Source organism: Neophocaena asiaeorientalis, unplaced genomic scaffold (genome assembly GCF_003031525.2).
Source record: "Neophocaena asiaeorientalis asiaeorientalis breed wild unplaced genomic scaffold, Neophocaena_asiaeorientalis_V1.1 scaffold40, whole genome shotgun sequence".
NCBI classification, from domain to species: domain Eukaryota; kingdom Metazoa; phylum Chordata; class Mammalia; order Artiodactyla; family Phocoenidae; genus Neophocaena; species Neophocaena asiaeorientalis.
Window position 1 is genome coordinate 10192207 of NW_020185335.1, and position 19117 is coordinate 10211323.

A 19117-nucleotide genomic window follows, 5' to 3' on the forward strand; every position below is an offset into this window, starting at 1 on the left:
GTGGGTGTTGGGGCAGGAAGAAGACTGTTCATATTAGCGTGGATTGAGGGAGGTTTCATAGAGATGATGCCATTGGCATGGGTTCCAGGCATGTGCACAGGAGCTCGTGATTCAGTGTGGGAGCGTTAGTAACAGAGGCAAGTGGATGGGCAGCAGCACCAAATCCTCTCAAACTGAGAGACCATTCAAGTTCCATCCACATCTGGCAATGTTCTCTCTCATACATTTCTACTATGTGGGTTGGCTTAGTGTGTTGATAGAGTCTACAGAATAAAAGTTTTCTTTTGCCTTCACACCTTCAAAAGGCATACCCCAGGGCTCTAGGAGGGAGAACAGAGCTGCTTATGTTGGTTCTTCTGTTTGTGTTTTTCTTCCCCTTTAAGAACATACTTTTGAAGGTGTAGCTCTAAAATCTTTATGATCGGAATTGCAAACAGGCTTTCACTTGTAACAAGAGGGGAATTAGCAGGAAATCCTACTCCAGTTCAATAAACCTTGACCCTTTTTGGTAACACTGTGGCCATCTTGCATCAGTTTTGGGAAGTTACCATCTCCACTGGCAAGATTGACAGTTTAAATCTCACCCCTTTCTAAATTGTCTTTATAAAGGTCTCTCTCTTTAAATCAGACTAGAGATTGCACTACAACTAATATTGCAATTGGCTTACCTGGTTTTCATCTCTTATTTAAGGTATTTGAAATGAATGGGAGGTCTAAGCAAATGAAGGGGCATGAAAAGTATTAGCAATTCTCCAGATAGGGAAATCTTCTCACTCTGTCTCTACTATGTCAAAACTGAAATGCTTAGTTAACGGCAGCAGGGCCAAGTACCTGGACTTGAAAATATCTTGATTCTTGTATTCCTAATTCTGTTCCAGAGAAGTTCTTGAATCAGATACATAAAACCAGAAGGGAACTCTCACCAGGGATTACATAGATGGTGAATATTTAAATTTTCAAAACATTATTGAGAAATATAAGATGTGTCAGCCATCTCCTAAGCTAACATTGTTTCAAAGTGAATTATTTTGTGGATGTTCGAGATGGGGGCATACTGGAAAGAAAAAGAGACAGGAGGAACTCAATTATTTATAATTATGATATGTATGTGTTGGCGGGACGGGGGCTGCCTTCTGAGACATAACTGGATGACAAAGAATAAGTTATCTCTTTAAAGATAGAACATGGCAATAATTGCATAGTTTCTGGCTTCAGAAAGTCATAATCTATTAATTTGATGGACATCCAAAAGCCATAATCTGTCAATCAGGTGTCGGAAGAAAGAGTGTCTCAGAGCTTTGAAGCATGACATTTAGAACACTGCTGGATACCTTTATTTTTATTCTGATAGTAATAGGGAGAAAGGATTCAAACATTCTCAGCATAGTTAGGGAATGAATATCATTTTAGCTGTCTTAACAATTTTGCAACTTAAATGTGGTATTTGATCAGTACACTGTATTGAAGAAGTGTAAAAGTCATACCGCAGTAAATTAGAAGGAGATAATTTTATCCTAAGATTTTGCTGACATACCCATTGTGTCATTGCTTTCTTGGTTTAAATTTGAACAGAACCCAAGATTATTTCTTCGTAAATTCCTGTGGCCCATCTGTTATTTCTATATACTACCTGGACATGTCCTTGAAACTTACTAATGGGCACTGGGGAAAAATGCTTTAATCTATCAGTGGAATGTCAAATTGATGGAAGGAAGAAATGAGAGATGTCACACACATAGAAGAATAGAGCTTTTCCAGAACCCACTAGGCTTGCCAGTACCAGTGGATGAAGACCTTCTCCTTCTCTGATAGGAAGAGAAGAATTAACCCTGTAGCCCCGTGATGTTACAGCACATATTTCAAAGCTGAATAGAGTTGCATTTGCTTCATTACAATTCCTGAAGTTTAAGATGCTCTTCTAGATACTTCCAAAATGTTATTAAAAAATGTTTCTGGTGCAGGGGTCACCAAACCCACCAGACTCCCCTTCTTGCTCGCAGCAAGCATGGCCAAGGAACATGCTGTGTTCCCTCCTGCCTTTCCTCCTGAGGCCCAGCTAAAGTTCACACTGAAGAGGGAATTATTCTGCATATCCAGCTTAGCTTCTGTAGCCTCTCTCTTTTACACAAACACCTTGTTTAAAAAGCAGAGAGTAGGGAGGGCATCAGGGTTCAGGAGTCAAGAGCAAGGCGTATTGCTCTTCCTTCAAAGAGCTATTCTGAACCTAGACCGTGTCCTTGGGAGACCAGAGCAGCTAGAAGCAACAGACTGTCTCTTCTGTCCTTCCCTAGGAGCCAGCTTCCCAGGGGGGTTGCCCAAACTCACTCACCATCCTATTGTTCAAAGGACAGAGGAGGAAGGAGGGAGGGAGGTAAGATTCATTAACACCAATCTGTGTCCCATAGCATTCTAGGTGCTTTGTAAATGAACATTTCTTTTATTTTCACATTGATCTCATCCATGTCTGTGGTTTCAATTTTATCTACCTGACCACCAATGACTCATATTTAGCCCTTCGGCTTAGTCATCACTGAGCTCCCGAGCTGTATACCCAACAGCCAGGTTGACATCCTTCTTTCATGCCTCAAAGGCACCTGGGACTCAACATTTCCCAACCCAACATGTGACATTCACTTCCAAACCTCGCAGCTTTCTACCGTTCCCTTCCTTAATCCATGGCACCACCATCCAGCCAGTTTTGCCCTCCCCTCATTTCCAAATTTAAATCCTGCCTCCTAAGTATATTGGGAATCCATCCACTTCTGCTCCTATGCAATGGGCATCTAATTACCAGCACTCTAATCTGAGCTACCATCATTTTTTCCCTTGATACCAATATGGCCTCCCAGCTGGTCTCCACATAGCCACTTTTACCTTCCTCCGATCTGCTCTTTTCTCCCCAGCCAGAGCCATCCTCTGAAAGCTTTGATATGGTGCATCTGATCATATCCCTCGTTTGCTTAAAATCCTTCAATGGTTTCCCAGTGTTTTGAGGATTAGATAAAAAAACAAACCCTCCACATGATCTACAAGGCCTGGCATGGAATGCGCTTAGCAATACCAACCGCTCCGATCTCCTCTCACACCACTCTACAGCCAGCCGCACCAGTCTTTGTTCATTTGCTGAGACCATCATGTACCAAGGCCTTTACATACACTTCCTTCTCTGTCAAGAATCTACCTGTGATCCATCCCTGAGCTTTTTACCTGAATCAGACTCATTCATCCTTCTGATCTCAGCTCTACTGTCAGGCTGGATCAGACACCCCTTTTCTTCTCGCTCATAATGCCACGTACACCTCCTCCATGCCTCAGGTGATAAACATCACTTCCATTTATTGATGGTGAATATGTGATTAGTGTTTACCTCCCCCGACTCAAAGCTATATAAGGGCAAGAAATTTTTTTTAAACTCATCATTGAATCCGCACTGCTGGGCACAGTGCTTGGCAACTTGTAGCTAATTAATAAATAATAACTGAATTAATGGATACATGGGTGCGGCAGCTAGAATTAGACCCTTTTAGCAGATTAGGAAATTAGGGCTCACTCTAAGTAAGAGCTTAGAAGTGCCAGAGGCAGGATTCAGTCCCTGGGTCACAAAACATAAGGCACTTTAATATCTGTAGTAGCAATGACAGATTTTTATTTTTTTTGAGAGATCCTCTGATTGTACTACACTAACATACTTTTCTCAGTTTGACACTCTACCTTTTTTTTTTTTTTTCTGTGCACATTGGATATTTTGAGGGTGGGAAGCAGACACTCTGGTTGAAACAGGGCATTTCTTCCTCTTTTTTCACTATCTTGATGTTTTCAGGGTGTCCTGGTTAAGCCTTTCTTCAAGTGTCCAATCAGACTAATCCAAGTGAACTTGGCTGCTGACCTTGCTCTCACAAATTTGCCATCTCAGAATGATTGATGACTGCTTGGTCCCTGTTGGAAAAGTGGCTGCAAATATGATCCAGGAAATCTGTAGTCACAAATCTAGGATAATTTCAACAAGTCGTGGTCAGAATACTAAGAAGCACCACGTGGAAGTCTTGCATGAAAATTACTCATCTTCTGTCCTCTTTGCCCTTTATGTTGGCCTCCCCAAGTCCCTGTGTGGGACATCCAGCACCAGAAACTTTTCTTTCCTATAAGACTGTTGTGACCAAACACACTTGTATTGGATGGATGGGTGGATGGATGGATGGATGCTTTATATTTTCATCTCAAATAGATCACAGGTCTAGGACCAGAAAGAAAGCGGGATAAATGTAAAGATTGCGTCTATTAATTCTGGTTTAAAATGTGAAGTATTGGGACTACCCTGGTGGTGCAGTGGTTAAGAATCCGCCTGCCCACACAGGGGACACGGGTTCGAGCCCGGGTCCGGGAAGATCCCACATGCCACGGAACAGCTAAGTCCATGCGCCACAGCTATTGAGCCTGTGCCTAGAGCCTGTGCTCCACAGCAAGAGAAGGCACCGCAGTGAGAAGCCCGCGCCCCGCAACGAAGTGTCACCCCCATTTGCTGCAACTAGAGAAGGCCTGCACACAGCAACGAAGACCCAACGCAACCAAAAAAAATAAATAAATACATAAATAAATAAATTAATTTAAAAAAATGCGAAGCATTGTAGATAGAAAAGTTTTTTTTCTTTTTTGGTCTTTGAAGCTCAATTTTCACTTACACAGTTGATTGCCCCAGTTATAGTACTCTTTGCAAGGTGTGAGAATTTCCTGTTTACTTATCTACTTTCAATCTAGAGTGTTCACTCCCTAAGGGCAAGGACTAGGTTATTTTTACCCTCTCATCCCTGGAGACTTGCTTAATCCTGGCTGTTTCTAGGTACTCAAACATTTTTCTTGAACAAAACATAGCCTTCTCACAATGACAGTGAAGCATGTTGGAAACATGAGTGACTGGTTAGGAGGGTGAATCTCTGTTTTTTTACTGAGAAATATTTGAATCTGTCAGTGAGGTCAAGGGCACATGCCTACTACTGTGCAGTGGGCAGCCCCATCTGCCTGTGGGGAGTGCAGAGTTTAAGGAGACAGCAGCCTGTGCAGTCCCCGCCTTCAAGATCTGGGCCACTCTAAGAGGAGCTTGTCTCTTAGGCAATGAGAGCCTATTACTCACAACAAATATTTACAAAACAAAACAATTCTTTCGTCATCCCTGACTTAGCCTGCACTTACCCTAGAAGGCAAATCCCAATATGACTGATTGTGTGACTCCAGGAAACAGGATGGGGAGAGTGAGACAGAAAAAGAGGGACCATCCATTCAAGGGGGTAGACACAGGCTGGTCAGTCACCTCTCTGGGCAACTGAGACGCACCCTCCCAAGACCCTCTAAGAAGAGCCACATTCTACTAGGATGGGCTTATGAGCCAGGAAGGTTAAGGCTGGTTGGATACCAAAAGAGAGAAACTGAGGCAGAAGATAGTCCTGTGGGTAAGGGCAGCACAACAGTGAGGATGAACGCAGGCTCTTGCATCAGACACTCCTGGTTTTGAATTCTGCCACTGCTGCTTCCCAGAGTGAACTTGAGAACATTATTTAATCTATCTGAGTTGTAAGTTCATCATCAGAAAAGTGGGGATACTGAAGGCAACCTCATACTATTTAAGTTTTGGATCTTTAACAAGGAAAATGTATTCATATGTCACCTGTGTAACTGGAGCTCATAATACTGTATTTGAACAGATTTTAAGAAATGGATCTGGAACAGATTTGCTACAGATCTTTAAAAAGGAACCATACCTCATAGGGTTGATAGGACTGTTAAATGAAGTATGCTTAGAAGGCTGTTATCCCGGAGTAACCCTCCAGCACATGGTGGTCTTCCTGCCGGTCACGAAGAGCAGGGGAGGGGAAGGAAGGCCCCCACAGCCGCCCAGGGTAAGGAGGCCCCTGTTTGGAGTGGAGGGTCCAGGGGCTATGGGAACTTGCCTGTCTCCACAATCCCCTTTCCCTCAACTGCGAAAGAGAATAGGTGCTGACGTACTTCCAGCTCTAGTCATCACTGGCTCGGCATCTGGGAAGAAGAATCTGGGCCAGCAGCGAGGACTTCTAGGTAGTTCCAGGAGACGTCGATAGAGACCAGGAGAGGGGAATGTGCAGCCAGGACTAATGGGGGTTAACACAATAGCTGACATTTATGGAGCACTTCTACTGTGTGGCCCTGTTCAGAGAACTTTCTGCATATTGTCTACTCGTCATAGTTGGTCTAGGCACCATAATTCACACTTTACATGTCATGAATCTGAGATTAAGTAATTTGCCCCAGGTCATGGTGCCACAAGGTGCAGAGCTGAGAAATGAACCCAGGAAATGTGATTCCGGAACCCACATGACGTAATCTGCAGTGACTTCTAACAATTGCTGTCTGGTTCACATCTGCCGGGAAGTGGGAATAACACACAGGGGCCCAGAGCATTGCTCGGTCCCAGAGTTACAAATACGTACTATGAAGCATGTTTCCCTAACTGAGTAAACTATCAATGTTAACAAGTTACTCTATCATTGATTCTTATTGTGTTAGTCAGGATCCCGGCAGGAAAGAGGCATGCACAAACTGAAAGTTTGAAGAAAATCGAATAGACTATTTACAAAGGTGTAAGAATATTTAGGGAAAACTAATGAAGGACAGTGCAGTGCTTGAGAGCTACCAGCAGCCGGAAGCTGTTACTTCCTCTGGGCCTGAAAGTACAAGAAGAGAGAGGGGCCAGCAGAACCTGGAGAGAGAAGCCTGATGGAGAGGACCTGACAGGAGCCCTGGCCTGCACAGAGAACCACAGTCAGTTTGCCAGGAGGAAAAAATACCTTAACTTCTCTTGCTCCTATGTGATGTCCTGCCAGTAACTTCCATTAGCCAAATCTAACTGGAAGCCAGAGGAGAGAGCTAGAGGAGAAGGTAGCCCATAAAGACCAGGATCTTGGCGCACCAGTGAGGATAGAGGTGAGTGTGGTCTGATCTGGTATGGCAGGCAGGGTACGCCCAGCACTGTGGTCGACCTGCAGACATATCTTTCAGAAACCTCTATGGTGTCCAAAACAATAAGAAGGAGTATAATCCTTACAGTGGAAAGTTGTTCAACCAGAAAAAAGAATGAAGCATTGATACATGCTACAGCATGGAAGAATCTTGACAGCATTATGCTAAATGAAAGAAGCCAGACATGAAAGGCCACCTACTGTATGATTCCATTTATGTGAAGTGTCCAGAACCGGCAAATCCAGAGAGACAGAAAGTAGACTGGTGGTTGCCAGCATTCGGAGGAAGACGGAATGGAGAGTGACTACGAACAGGTGCAGGTTTCCTTCCGGATGACACAAGTGTTCTGGAGCTGGATCATCGTGATGGTGGTATAACACTGTGAATGCACTAAGTGTCACTCGTGTGAATTTCATGTTATGGGTATTTTACCACAATTACATAAACATAAATAAATAGATGAGAGGGAATTTCCTTCTCACAATGCTCATGTTCGTCTCTTATTCACTGTCTGACAGGGCACCAGCACGCACCTGACGCTTCCTTGCTAGGAAGTTGGTGGGAGAGGCAGCAGCTGCTCTTGGTGCCTCAGGTGTGCTCCTCATCTTTATGCCAGCGCAGCCTCCCACAGCTGTGCCCGCCCACTATCCACACACAGCGGTGCCGGGGAATTACCAGCCCCCAGGAGGCCAGCCAAGCACTGACAGGAGGCAGTAAACACTAGCCTCCTTGCCCTCCAGCGGGGGAAGGCAGTGGGGGTGTAGGATCCTCACCTGCCTCCAAGGCCCAGTGGGTTTGAGCTCCAGTCACCTGTGTGGTTACCTGACAGCAACACCCCTTTACTCTCCCTTTCCCTCCATGTCTCCCTTCCCCCTCACCTGCTGGTTCTGCCTGCATCTCCCAAATCAGCTACAGAACTCAAGCGCTTGTGTGAGGATTTATAACAACTATAAAATAATAATAGATAGCACGTATTGAATTCTTCTTATTAAAATATGTATGAGGAGAGACCAGCTTGTGTTCGTTTTGCCCCTCCTGTTCCCCATAAGGCTGTCTTCATGTATCAGGCAAATAACTATCACTGAGTCTTAGACATTAGTGTCGACAGAAGCCCCTAGGAAGAGTGTGAACAGTGTAGGTTCCCAGGCCCCACCGTCAGTTAGGCTGATTCAGTAAGTCTAGGTGCAGGGCCTTGGAATGCGCTTGTATCAAGCTCTTCACGTTATTCTTATGCAGAATAGAATAGGAAGGGTCTCCACTGAGAAACACTGGAAGTTGTATCCTGAGAACTGAGAGGGGAGGCCACTGAATGCAGGCATCCCTGAGCACACCCCGTGATATATTTACTTTCTCTTAAACTGGTGGAATCTACATCCAAGTACGGAAGTTAATTTCGGTATTTAATAATCATTAAGTAAAGAGAGAGTGAAACATCTACACCATGTAATTACATAAAACATGCTTCTGGCAATATTTGCCCCCTTGGAAATTCAAATGGGAAGTCTCCAAGGAGCAAGGTTGTATTCTTGGAGGTGGACAGAAAGTAATTGAGCTTAGCTAGTGGAGATAATTAATTGGGAAATGGATGTGCTCACTCCTAAGAAAAATATTGGAAGGATCTCCCAGAAGACCTAACCCTCTGCTCTTGCTATTTTTGGAAGTCAGTGACACCAAAAGAGACTGGTGTTTCCTCTGAGCCATGGCCTGACCACGTATAGGAATCAAGATGGCAGAGGACAAACAGCCCCTGCCCACAGCTCGGCCCAAGCCTAAGAGCATCTGGGCTCTACCTGCAGGAAACAGTGCCCAACTCCACCTGGGGTTCAGGTCCCAGCTCTCCACTTACTAGCTCTCTCTCTCTTACTTAGCCTTGTTATTCAACTTTGATTACCATGGGGCTTAGTGTTCTCATCTTAAAACCAGGAGTTGTAATAGTAATAACATAAATAACATTCTGAAAGAAAACAATTTGCAAATCAGAAGGTGCTGCCCTGGTGTGGTCTTGCTAAACTCTCTCTCTCAGCCCTGGGTCTTATTTTCCCACATCTGGGTCGCCTGTCTGACCCTTTCTGCCCAACTTTGATCTGTATGAGCCTAGCATTCTGGCCTCATCTTTCTAGCTGGTCTGCTTGCTAGCACCCTTTCTGCCCCTTTCTGGTTCTAAGTCATAGTCCAATTTTGCCTAATATGCCTTGCTTCCTGGGCCTACTCTTGGTGCTGCAAAGTGGTAGTACCATGAATCTTCCAGCCTAGCCTACACTTTGTCACCTCAATGATAGGGGTTGACAACCCAGTGGTGAGAGATTGCATTGAGACCTCTAGCTACCTCTTCCATAATCATATGACACAAGGATGGGCTAAGATAAGAGGTCGAGTCCATATATATGGTTGGACCAGAAGGACCAGTAGCTCTCAAGGGGCAGGAGAATAAGGGTTCAAATCATAGGGGTCATAGGCAAGGCATATGGGCAATCATGGATTGAATAATGCATCCATCTTACTGGTAAAACCACATTTGTCTTGCTCACCAGGCTACCCACACCATCCAGCTCAGTCAGTAACTGTGGAATGAAAAGAAGGGCTAAGACCCAAACCCAGGAAGCAGAGACTTGACGTGGATGTTATTTTTTCTTCCTGTTGGTAGCAGGTATTACATTACATAGTTTTGAGATATGTTACAGGAAGGCTTTTGTGTCCCACGTTGATGAAAAATGTGTGCTCTTTATTCTTTGTAGAACTAATAGAATCATAGCACATTTGTCTTTAACTTTTCTATCCCCCTCTCTTTTATTAGATCTACTCTAGGAAGTTGGAACTTTATTTATATTGGAGCCCAAGGACTTTATTTATATTGGAACAATCAAAACCAGCAATGAAGAATTAATGATTAGCTGAGATCAATGTGGGAAGACTGAGGAGAAGTTTCAAGGGAGTGAGGGACTCAAGCCTATTGGAGGGAAATGGTTCAATAACAGGGAAAATGCCCAGGTTCTGACACCTACAGATGTCTCTTGATGTCAGGGATTAGAAGGTAGGCTGACAGAGCACAGGTCCAGGATTCAGAATAAAAAGGTGGCCATGAGAGTAAGTTATCTGATGTGTTTCTGCTACTTATCTCATTAGGACAGATATGAATGTCTCTGGGTCATCAGTCCCTTAGGTACAATCATGTGTCTCTATCGGGGTAGCAACTAGTGTTAATTCTGTGAGTCAGCTGTCATGTAGAGGCTGCTTAGATCTCTGTGCTGAGTAAGGTGCTGAAGATCATCAGGAAAGTGTGCTGCAGTTGATTAATGATGTCTGTCATGAGCACAGGTATAGAAATTGTGTCAAGAATACCACATCCTCACCATCTCAGTCTAATGTACATACAATGAAGTCAACATCTGGGGAGTTACCTCAATAAAGGAGGGCTCTTCCCAAAATATTTCTATGAAAAATATGAATACCAGCTCCTAACTGGAGTCTTTACTTGTTCTGCAGAACAGAACTATTTACAATTGTTTTTGACCCTTTTCCCAAATGATTGAGTGCTTTGACATAAAAGAGCAAGGTACAGAAGATGCATTATTTTGGCAATTATTCTCTACAAACATGACTTGTAAGTATACCATGATCCTGAACTTAGAGCCAGACCTCAGCCCCTGATCCAGGTTTTGCTTTCCTAAGGCCACAGTCTCCTTCTGAGAGTTGAGAACGTAAGGATGGAGGATAAAAACAAACAAACAAATGAAAACAGAAACAAAAACCCACCACCACCAACAACAAAAAACTTGTGTGATCTGTGAGGGAAAAATAATCAGATTTTAAAAGTTTCTTGAGGGCTTCCCTGGTGACGCAGTGGTTGAGAGTCCACCTGCCGATGCAGGGGACATGGGTTTGTGCCCCAGTCCAGGAAGATCCCACATGCCGCGGAGCGGCTGGTCCCGTGAGCCATGGCCGCTGAGCCTGTGCGTCCGGAGCCTGTGCTCCGCAATGGGAGAGGCCACAACAGTGAGAGGCCCGCGTACCGGGGGAAAAAAAAAAAAAAAAAATGTTTCTTGAAAATGACTTATTTCATGTAATGTTCTGGAGTGTCACAAATTTAGCTGAGCTGGGCAAAACTTAAGACAAAGGGTATATCACCTACTTTATAGAGCGACATGTATGTCTTGTGTGTTTACCTGGTAAACTTGTAAGTAATTGAGTGCCACCATTGGCAGGCAAGACTTATTTTGGAGAAATGATCCAATGAGGCGGGGACAGCCTCAATTTTGTTGAAAGTTCGTGAGATCATGTCTACATTGTAAAAAGTGACATCTGGGTCAGGAACTATTAGTTGGTGACAAAGATGTGTTTGTACACGTGTACCTGTGTGCCTGTGTGTGTGTGCCCCTGAGTGTGTGTTTTTGTGAGTGTGCATGTGTCCTGGTATGTGAGCTTTTGTACATGAGATGGATTTCTCGGGCTGTGAGGAGCCCAGTGGGCATTCAACCAGGCCAGGCTCAGGAAGCTGTAGCCATGTTTGCCTAACCTTGTGCTCAGACGTTGGGTCCCTTGAAGAGTATGACCAATTCCAGAATGCTCACTGTGCCTAGGTGCCATTTCAGAGGTCTTTAAACTAAACCTTGATTTTATACATAAACAATCTTTCTGCTGAGTGATTTTCAGGTACACGTCTTACGAATGCCTCCCACTTACATGTCACGTAACCCCTGGGAGTTAAGTCATGACCAATAAGCCTGGTGCCTTTGCACAGAGAGCTGAGTTTTAAGGTAGAAAAAAGTTTCTCTTCCACATTATCCGTAGTGAATCAGAGTTAACATTTTCTTCCTGCAAGTGGAAATGATAATGACCCTTAGAACCACTCTTCCACAGCCTTCTCAGAAATTCATGCAATGCATAATCATCTAAACCATCAACATTGACGGTTACCATTTGCAGAGAACATGTATTTGGTATATGTGGAGCCTGAAGATTCTGGTTCAAAGCAGCATACCCTTGAGAGCAAGCGGGGCTGCTGTTAATAATTATACTGGTGCAAGTGGACTAAACCAGGACGTTCCTAGGCAAACTGGGACATGTAGTCATCTTATCTGGGTAACACCTTCGAACTCTTTCCCTCCCAGTCCTGCAGAGGACGCTGAGAGGAACAGAACAGATCAGCGGATTCCTCAGGAATGACATACTTAGAAATGCAGAGGATCTCAGCACATATTTGGCTGCTAGCTTCACTTATGCCATTGGTCACTGGTGTGGGCAGAGGTTCTGGGGGAGAAAAAGCAAGGAATGCAGGTTTCTAGGCTCTCTGTTTTTCCCAGAGGCAGCAGGATGATGTGTGGATCAGAGAATGGTCTTGGAATCAACCAGTAAGCCAGCCACTTACTTGCTGAACAACCCTGGGCAAATTATTTAACCGCTCTGAACATCAGTTTCTCAAAATCTAAAAAATGAGAACATTCATTTCCTCAAATGATTATTATGATGATTCCGTCCGATGACTCGTGAGAGATTCCAGTACCCAGAACACTCTTCTTCCTTATGCTGGAAACCCAGAGTCCCACTTACTGCACAGGGAAAATAGAGTGATGGATATCAGTAATAAATGAGAGTTTGTTTTAGTACTTATGTCAAACACTGGTAATATCCTTGGCCACAACGTACCGCACGTGTGGAATAATTCAGGAAAGAAAATTTCTTGCTCAAGTTACACCAAGAGATTTCCTTCCTGTATCTCCCAGAGAGAAGCCATTGGGGGATTCTCTATTTTTAATCAAAAGGTGAGAAATGAGAGCTCAACATTAGTAAACTCTTGTCTAATTAAACAAAGACATTGAGGATGGGGAAGACCACTGCTTCTCTCTCTTCACAGGTTGGGGGACCCGTCTTAACATTGTACACATGGGGAGAGAGAGGAGGAGCTGACTTCTATATATTATACGTAGGTGTCAAGAGAGCAGGTCAGCAGTTTACATACGGTAGGCAGCCCAGGTCCCTTCTTAGGATAGATTCTAACTTTAAAACCGATGTCAGGGAGAGGTTAGCACCCACAGACAGCATAATTCAAAGGGTATAAAGGAGAAGGCAGGGTTTGGCACAAAGAGTAACTAAATCCTTAGCCTGTGGGGCACTGTGCAGTGGGCTTTTGTTGTTCTTTATTCCAAATTTATAACAAGATGTAAGTGGTATCAACAGGAGGTCTATGGTCTATGCAGGGTAAAGAAGAGACAACTTGCAATATGGTTGCTTGCTATTCTCATCTCAGTCCATCAAAAGTGTGGACCCTACAGTAGTGACCCAGCAGGGGCCTCTGTTCAAATCGGCCATCTTTGGGGTGGGACCAGAGCCAGGGTGGGGTGGTCATGAGCACTAAGCGATCGGCTACCTGGCAGGCATCCTCTGGACACAAACATGCTTGGAGCTGGATCGGTAGGATGTCTTCACATGTTCATTGCAACACTGCAGCATTGCCAAGAGAGATTCGGCACTGCAGACCTATATAGCAACAGTGGTCCAAGCACAGGAATGAGACCAGTGTTTGTGGCTCTGTCTTTACATGACGTTGTTCGTAACTGGGGCTTCTGCCTGGGATCTCTGAAGTGCGTAACCACAGCCAGTTGCTTGGCTCTTGCTTCGTGTGGACAAGCCAAGGGTCCTCTTGTTCAGCACTGGCACAACCTGTCAGTAACCGCTACCTCCAGGCGGTGTCCTGGATGCCCTGCTGGGCTCCATGCTTTCTGGCTCACAAAACCAAGCACCTAAACACAGAGCAGTCCTAAGTGAAGGCAAGCCATATAACTTAGGCATACTTTTAAACCTCTCTGAGCCTCACCTTTCTTACCTGTAAAAAGGGGGCCACAATCCCAGGGGTGTTTGTGTACTGAATCAAATCATTACTGCTGCAAGCCCAGCTCTGGTTGCTATTATGATTCAAGACTCTGAAATCCATCAAAGCAGAGTCTGTGTTTACTTAGTTGCGTTTCCTGAGCTTGGCATCTGGTGGAGACTCGCAGATATTTATTGCATAACACAGCAACTATGATAACACAGTTTAAAGACTAATAATCAAAAGATCATTCATTGGGTGCCATGTCTTGTAAACGGTTTTAAGATGTTTCTGTTAGTGTCTGTAAAAGGAAGTAACGATCCAAGGGAGATGCAAGTGAGTATTCCCCAATTATTTGCTTTTAAAAATAGATTTGCAACATTTAGTAATTAAAAAAAATATAGTGAAAGAAGGTAAGAAGACTGAAGAGGCCTGGGTTGGTGGTTTGATGACCAGACAGATGGACAACTGAAGGAAAAGGGACCAGGGTGACCACGTGGTCAATTGTGTCTTCAAAAAGGGAGGTAAATGCTTGGGCCAAGATGGGAGTGAGAGTAGACTGACTCTGGCCCTGGCTCCCTGACCACAGCCAGTGCCTGGGAGCACAGAGCTAGGCCCTGCTGGGAACCAGGGCACCTGGATTTTATCTTTCCAGAATCAGATGCTTCAGTTTAACTGAACTGAACCAGGTCAGCCGTCTTCCGCACCTGCTAGGTTCATGCTTGTGAAAATAACATGCATAAAGTAATGGGCATGTTCTAGCAGGTTTAATGTACTTACTTAGGTTTATGCCTCTAACTTGCCTGCATCCAAACATTTTTTTCAAAATAGAACCAGTGTGTCAAACTGTTCAACTGCCATTACCTGGTAGATTTGAGAAAATATCTGAATTAGAGGTGTGCCCACACAGGTTCTAGTGAGAACGGGTTTTTCAGCAGGTGTGAACCACTGTTATTAAAAATTGATTCCAAGGGTAAATTGTCAGTAAGCTACCCTATGATGGTCATTTTGATGACCATCATTTACCGTAATCAGTTTAGTAATCTCCTTTTGCGTAGCATCGGTTGCTTGTTTTTTGTTTTCAAAGCCCCTCATAGGGGGCAGCTTGTGGCAAACAACCCAGCCTTGTTGCCTCTGTCTGAGACAACTCTAAAGGGCCATCCAGCTATGAGTTTTCTGTAGGTTCTACAAAGGCTTCAGGAGCCATCTCATTGTGGGTTGGCTTGCCCCTTTGCCCATCCCTGCTTTCATCACCTCCTAATGAGATGTCTCTGGGGAACAGTTCCCAAAATCCTTCTGGAAGCAACTCTGTCTCAGAGCTGGTTTCTGTGATGAAGAGGGCCAGCAGGAATGGCTCTCTGAGGCCCTGACACCCAGGCCAAATTTCAGTGGAGTCCTGGGAAGAATCCATCTGCAGGCAGAAGAAAGAACAAATGTGAAAACGTCGTGGCAGAAAAGGGCCTGGGACTTCAGGGCACAGAACGTTTGCCAGAGCAGTCAGAGTTAATGATCAACAGGCAAAGTGTCAAGACAGGTGAGAGAGGCCGGCAGGAGGTGGTCCATACAAGGAGGGGGTGGGGTTTGTTTACAGTGCAATGGAAGCCGTTAGGGTTTGACTTGATTTGACCAGGGATGTGACAACATCTGTTTGGTTCTTCATAATGGATTCCCTTGGCCATGGGGAAAGTGGATTATAGGAGTGTGGTCGGCTAAATAATGACCCCCAAATATGTCCAGGTCCTAATCCCCAGGAACCTGTAAATGATGCCTGTAAATATAGCAAAAAGTGACTTTGCAAATGTAATCAAGGTAAGAACCTTGAAATGGGGAGATCATCCTGGATTATCCAGATGGGCCCAATGTCATCACAGGATCCTTATAAGAGGGAGGAGGAGGTCAGAGTTAGAGAAGGGGTGTGATGATCAAAGCAGAGTTTGGTGTCATGGGGCCATAAACCACGGGATGTAGGCAGTTTCTAGAAGCTGGGATAGACAAGGAATTGATTCCCTGTTGGAGACTCCAGAAGGAACCAGCCCTGGCAATCTCTTGATCCTGGCTCCAAAAGACTCATTTTAGACTTCTGACCTCCAGAACTGTAAGAATGAATTTGTGTTGCTTTGAGTTTGCAGTAATTTGCAAAGCAGCAGGGGAAATAGGACAAGGGGTCAAGCGTGGAGGTGGGCGACTAGTCCAGGAGGGTGTAATGATGGAGGGTGGGAGCAGGTGGTGGCAGATGCTGAGTGCCATCAGCAGGTGTAATGAGGGGACTGATATGATTAAAGATGACTGAGCTGAGCTCACGTGTTAGCTCCACCATCTCCCTGGTAAGTGTAGGAAACAGATTTCTCCTTTGCCAAATGGAGATAGCACTTACCTAAAGGGGTTGTTATGGGACTTAAATTAGGTAAACGGCATCAACAATTTAGCACCAGAGCTGACATTCCTTTGCCCCCTTACCACTTCTTCTCAGAACACTGATGACATGGCGATGTGGTCTCTAGCAGCCAGAGGAGGGAAAACGCAGGATCCCCAGTGGATGGAGTCTGAATTCCTAGTGCCCGTGAAGCCATGTTCATGGCAGAACTGGGCAGTTCTCAGTAGCTGGGAAGCAGTCTGCATAGGCATTGATATTTAGTATACATAGTAGGCAGCTTCTAAAGTGGGCCCAATGATCCCATCTCCTGGTATTCACAGCCTTGTGTAATCTTTTCTCCTTGAGGAACTTGCTTCTAGCTAATAGAACACCTCTAGGGAATCTCACTTCTGTGATAGGATTAGAAGAGGTTCTGACTTCTGTCTTGCTAGCACACTCTCTCCTTTGCTGGCTTTGATAAAGCAAGTTGCTATGCCCACGTGGCAGTGGAACTCAGGGTGGCCTTTTTCCAACAGTCTAATAGGAACTGGGAATCTCAGTTCAACAGCCCACAAGGAACTGAATTTACCTGCAATCACGTCACGACGTTCGAATGAGACCCCAGGCCTGGCCAGCCCCTTGATTGATGCGTCAGGAGAGACCCTGAAGCAGTTAAGGCATGGCCAGATTCCTGACCATAGAAAACATGGTACAATAAATGTGCATTGTTTTAAGCCTCTTAGCTTGTGGTAATTTGTTATGCAGCAATAGATAACTAATGAACGCATGAAAATCTAGGTTTGGGTATTACCTGGGGGCCTGCTGGCAAAATCCTTGTACATGATTACACAGGTGTGTAGGACATTCCAGTCCACCCCCTTGCTGAAAGCAACATTCTTTGTCTCAGGACGACCACTGCCTGTCCCAGGATGAATGCAGACAAGCTCTGAACGTTTAGGCATTCACACCGACATTCATGTATGGGTCATAAAAGGACACGCATCTTCCAACCATGACCGCTCTGCAAGAATCTCCAAGTATAGAGCTCTATAAACATACCAATATGCAGGCCCACATAAAAAAGATCTGTACTGGGCTTCCCTGGTGGCGCAGTGGTTGAGAGTCCGCCTGCCAATGCAGGGGACACGGGTTCGTGCCCCGGTCCGGGAAGATTCCACGTGCCGCGGAGCGGCTGGGCCTGTGAGCCATGGCCGCTGAGCCTGCACATCTGGAGCCTGTGATCCGCAACGGGAGAGGCCACAACAGTGAGAGGCCCACATACGGCAAAAAAAAAAAAAAAAGATCTGTGCTATCAGTGACTCATTAGCGAGTGCTGCTTTGCCCACTGCCATTTGTTACAAGGCATAATTACATTCCAATATTTATTTGAGTTACTGCCACTTTAGGCATATTTCATGGAAGGGCAGGAGTAGGAAAAGACATTTGTTTCATGCTATTGATCCAGAGTCATAAAGCCTCCAGTAAAATTCCAGTGAGTTCGTTGATCCTGTCATTCCTGGATAATGTTATTATTTTCCTGGTTCAAACTCCCCATCTATGACTTCATGGGACACACCAAGTTACGGTGAGGACCTGGATGAAAATGCTGTCATTTTTAGTAAGTATATGGCCCTCAACAAGTAATTTGAACAAACTCTGGCTCTCAATTTCCACATCTGGTTAAAAATAAAGATAAAAATAAATCATATACTTATACAATATAATCATAAAAATTCAGTGCCTGGCACTTAATAGGTGCTCAAGAATGCTTCCCCACAGTTAATTTATTCACAAGCCCATAGAGCTATTTATGCAGAAAAGTTTACATGACACTCCCGGTTATGGCTACTTTTATCGAAAATGTCTCAGCCTTCCGCCTTACAATAAAAAATAGTGTTTGGCTCCAAGCAGATGAGATTGAACAGAGTTATTTGAGCTACTTACAATAAAATGCGACAGGCAGACTTTGGTATTTCACCACCCCAAGTTTTTTTATAGACTGCTCACTATCACTGCAACAGCCAGCACTTTTTTCCATGTCAGTGTGATAGACAATATTCATATTCTTCTTGGGTAATTGCCTTTTTAGCTGAATCAATAGCTTGTAAGCATGAGAAGGAGACTGTTTTATCTCAAATTTATTTATCTTATGATTATACTAAGACTATTAAGCTGAAGCTCCCCTCCCCCCTTTCCCAGGCCCCAATCCATCTCCCCAAACCTCTCAATACTTAGCTCTTTTGTGAATTTTCCCACTGCTATGCCTCACATTCCCCAACATTGATTAATTCTTCATAGAGTTGGAACAGCAGGAGATCTGGACATGAGGGCACAGTGCTATGCACTGCACCCTGACAGAATTGATCTGAATAACTTTTGGGTTTATAAGATAGCGCATTTCATTTTTAACAGATTATATACAAAATATTGAGTGAGATTAAACACAGACTTAAATTAGCCATAACCCATTTAAAGCAGTCTTGCAGGTAAATGTCCCAAATCTACTAGCCTGCCAGATATATTCTTTATCTACGCACATTTGTCAATTCTTTCCACAACATTAAGCCTTTGTAATGCTTCTTTGGAGGTTACTTTTTTTGCTCTCAAGCCTGAAATACAGGTGACATCAACTCTCTGTGAAATAGACGGGATTGACAAGGGAAAACCCCTGGACTTGTGATTGTTAATCCTTTGGTGATCACAGACCCTTTTGAGACTCTGAAGAACTCTTTGGGCTGCTCGCCATTCGGAAAAGACATGATGTAAACATTTATAAACACATTTTGCATACAATCTATTGTGTTGCATTTTAGATTGATTCTATTCACTTTCACATCATAGAGGATAAAAAATAATCTTTACTAAAAACAAGTGTCACTAGATTTTTCAGATAGAAATTAAGGGCTACTTTCTTTAAAAAAAAATCATAAAAGGCATAAACTCAGCAAGTTAAACAAAAAGTAAACCTTAAC

The 19117-nt window shown here is 44.2% G+C and overlaps 1 protein-coding gene across 1 annotated transcript in view; it reads left to right on the forward strand.

Moving 5' to 3' along the window:
• CDH13 (cadherin 13) overlaps positions 1-19117 on the forward strand; it is a 991194-nt gene that overhangs the window by 50339 nt on the left and 921738 nt on the right. The window lies entirely within an intron of this gene.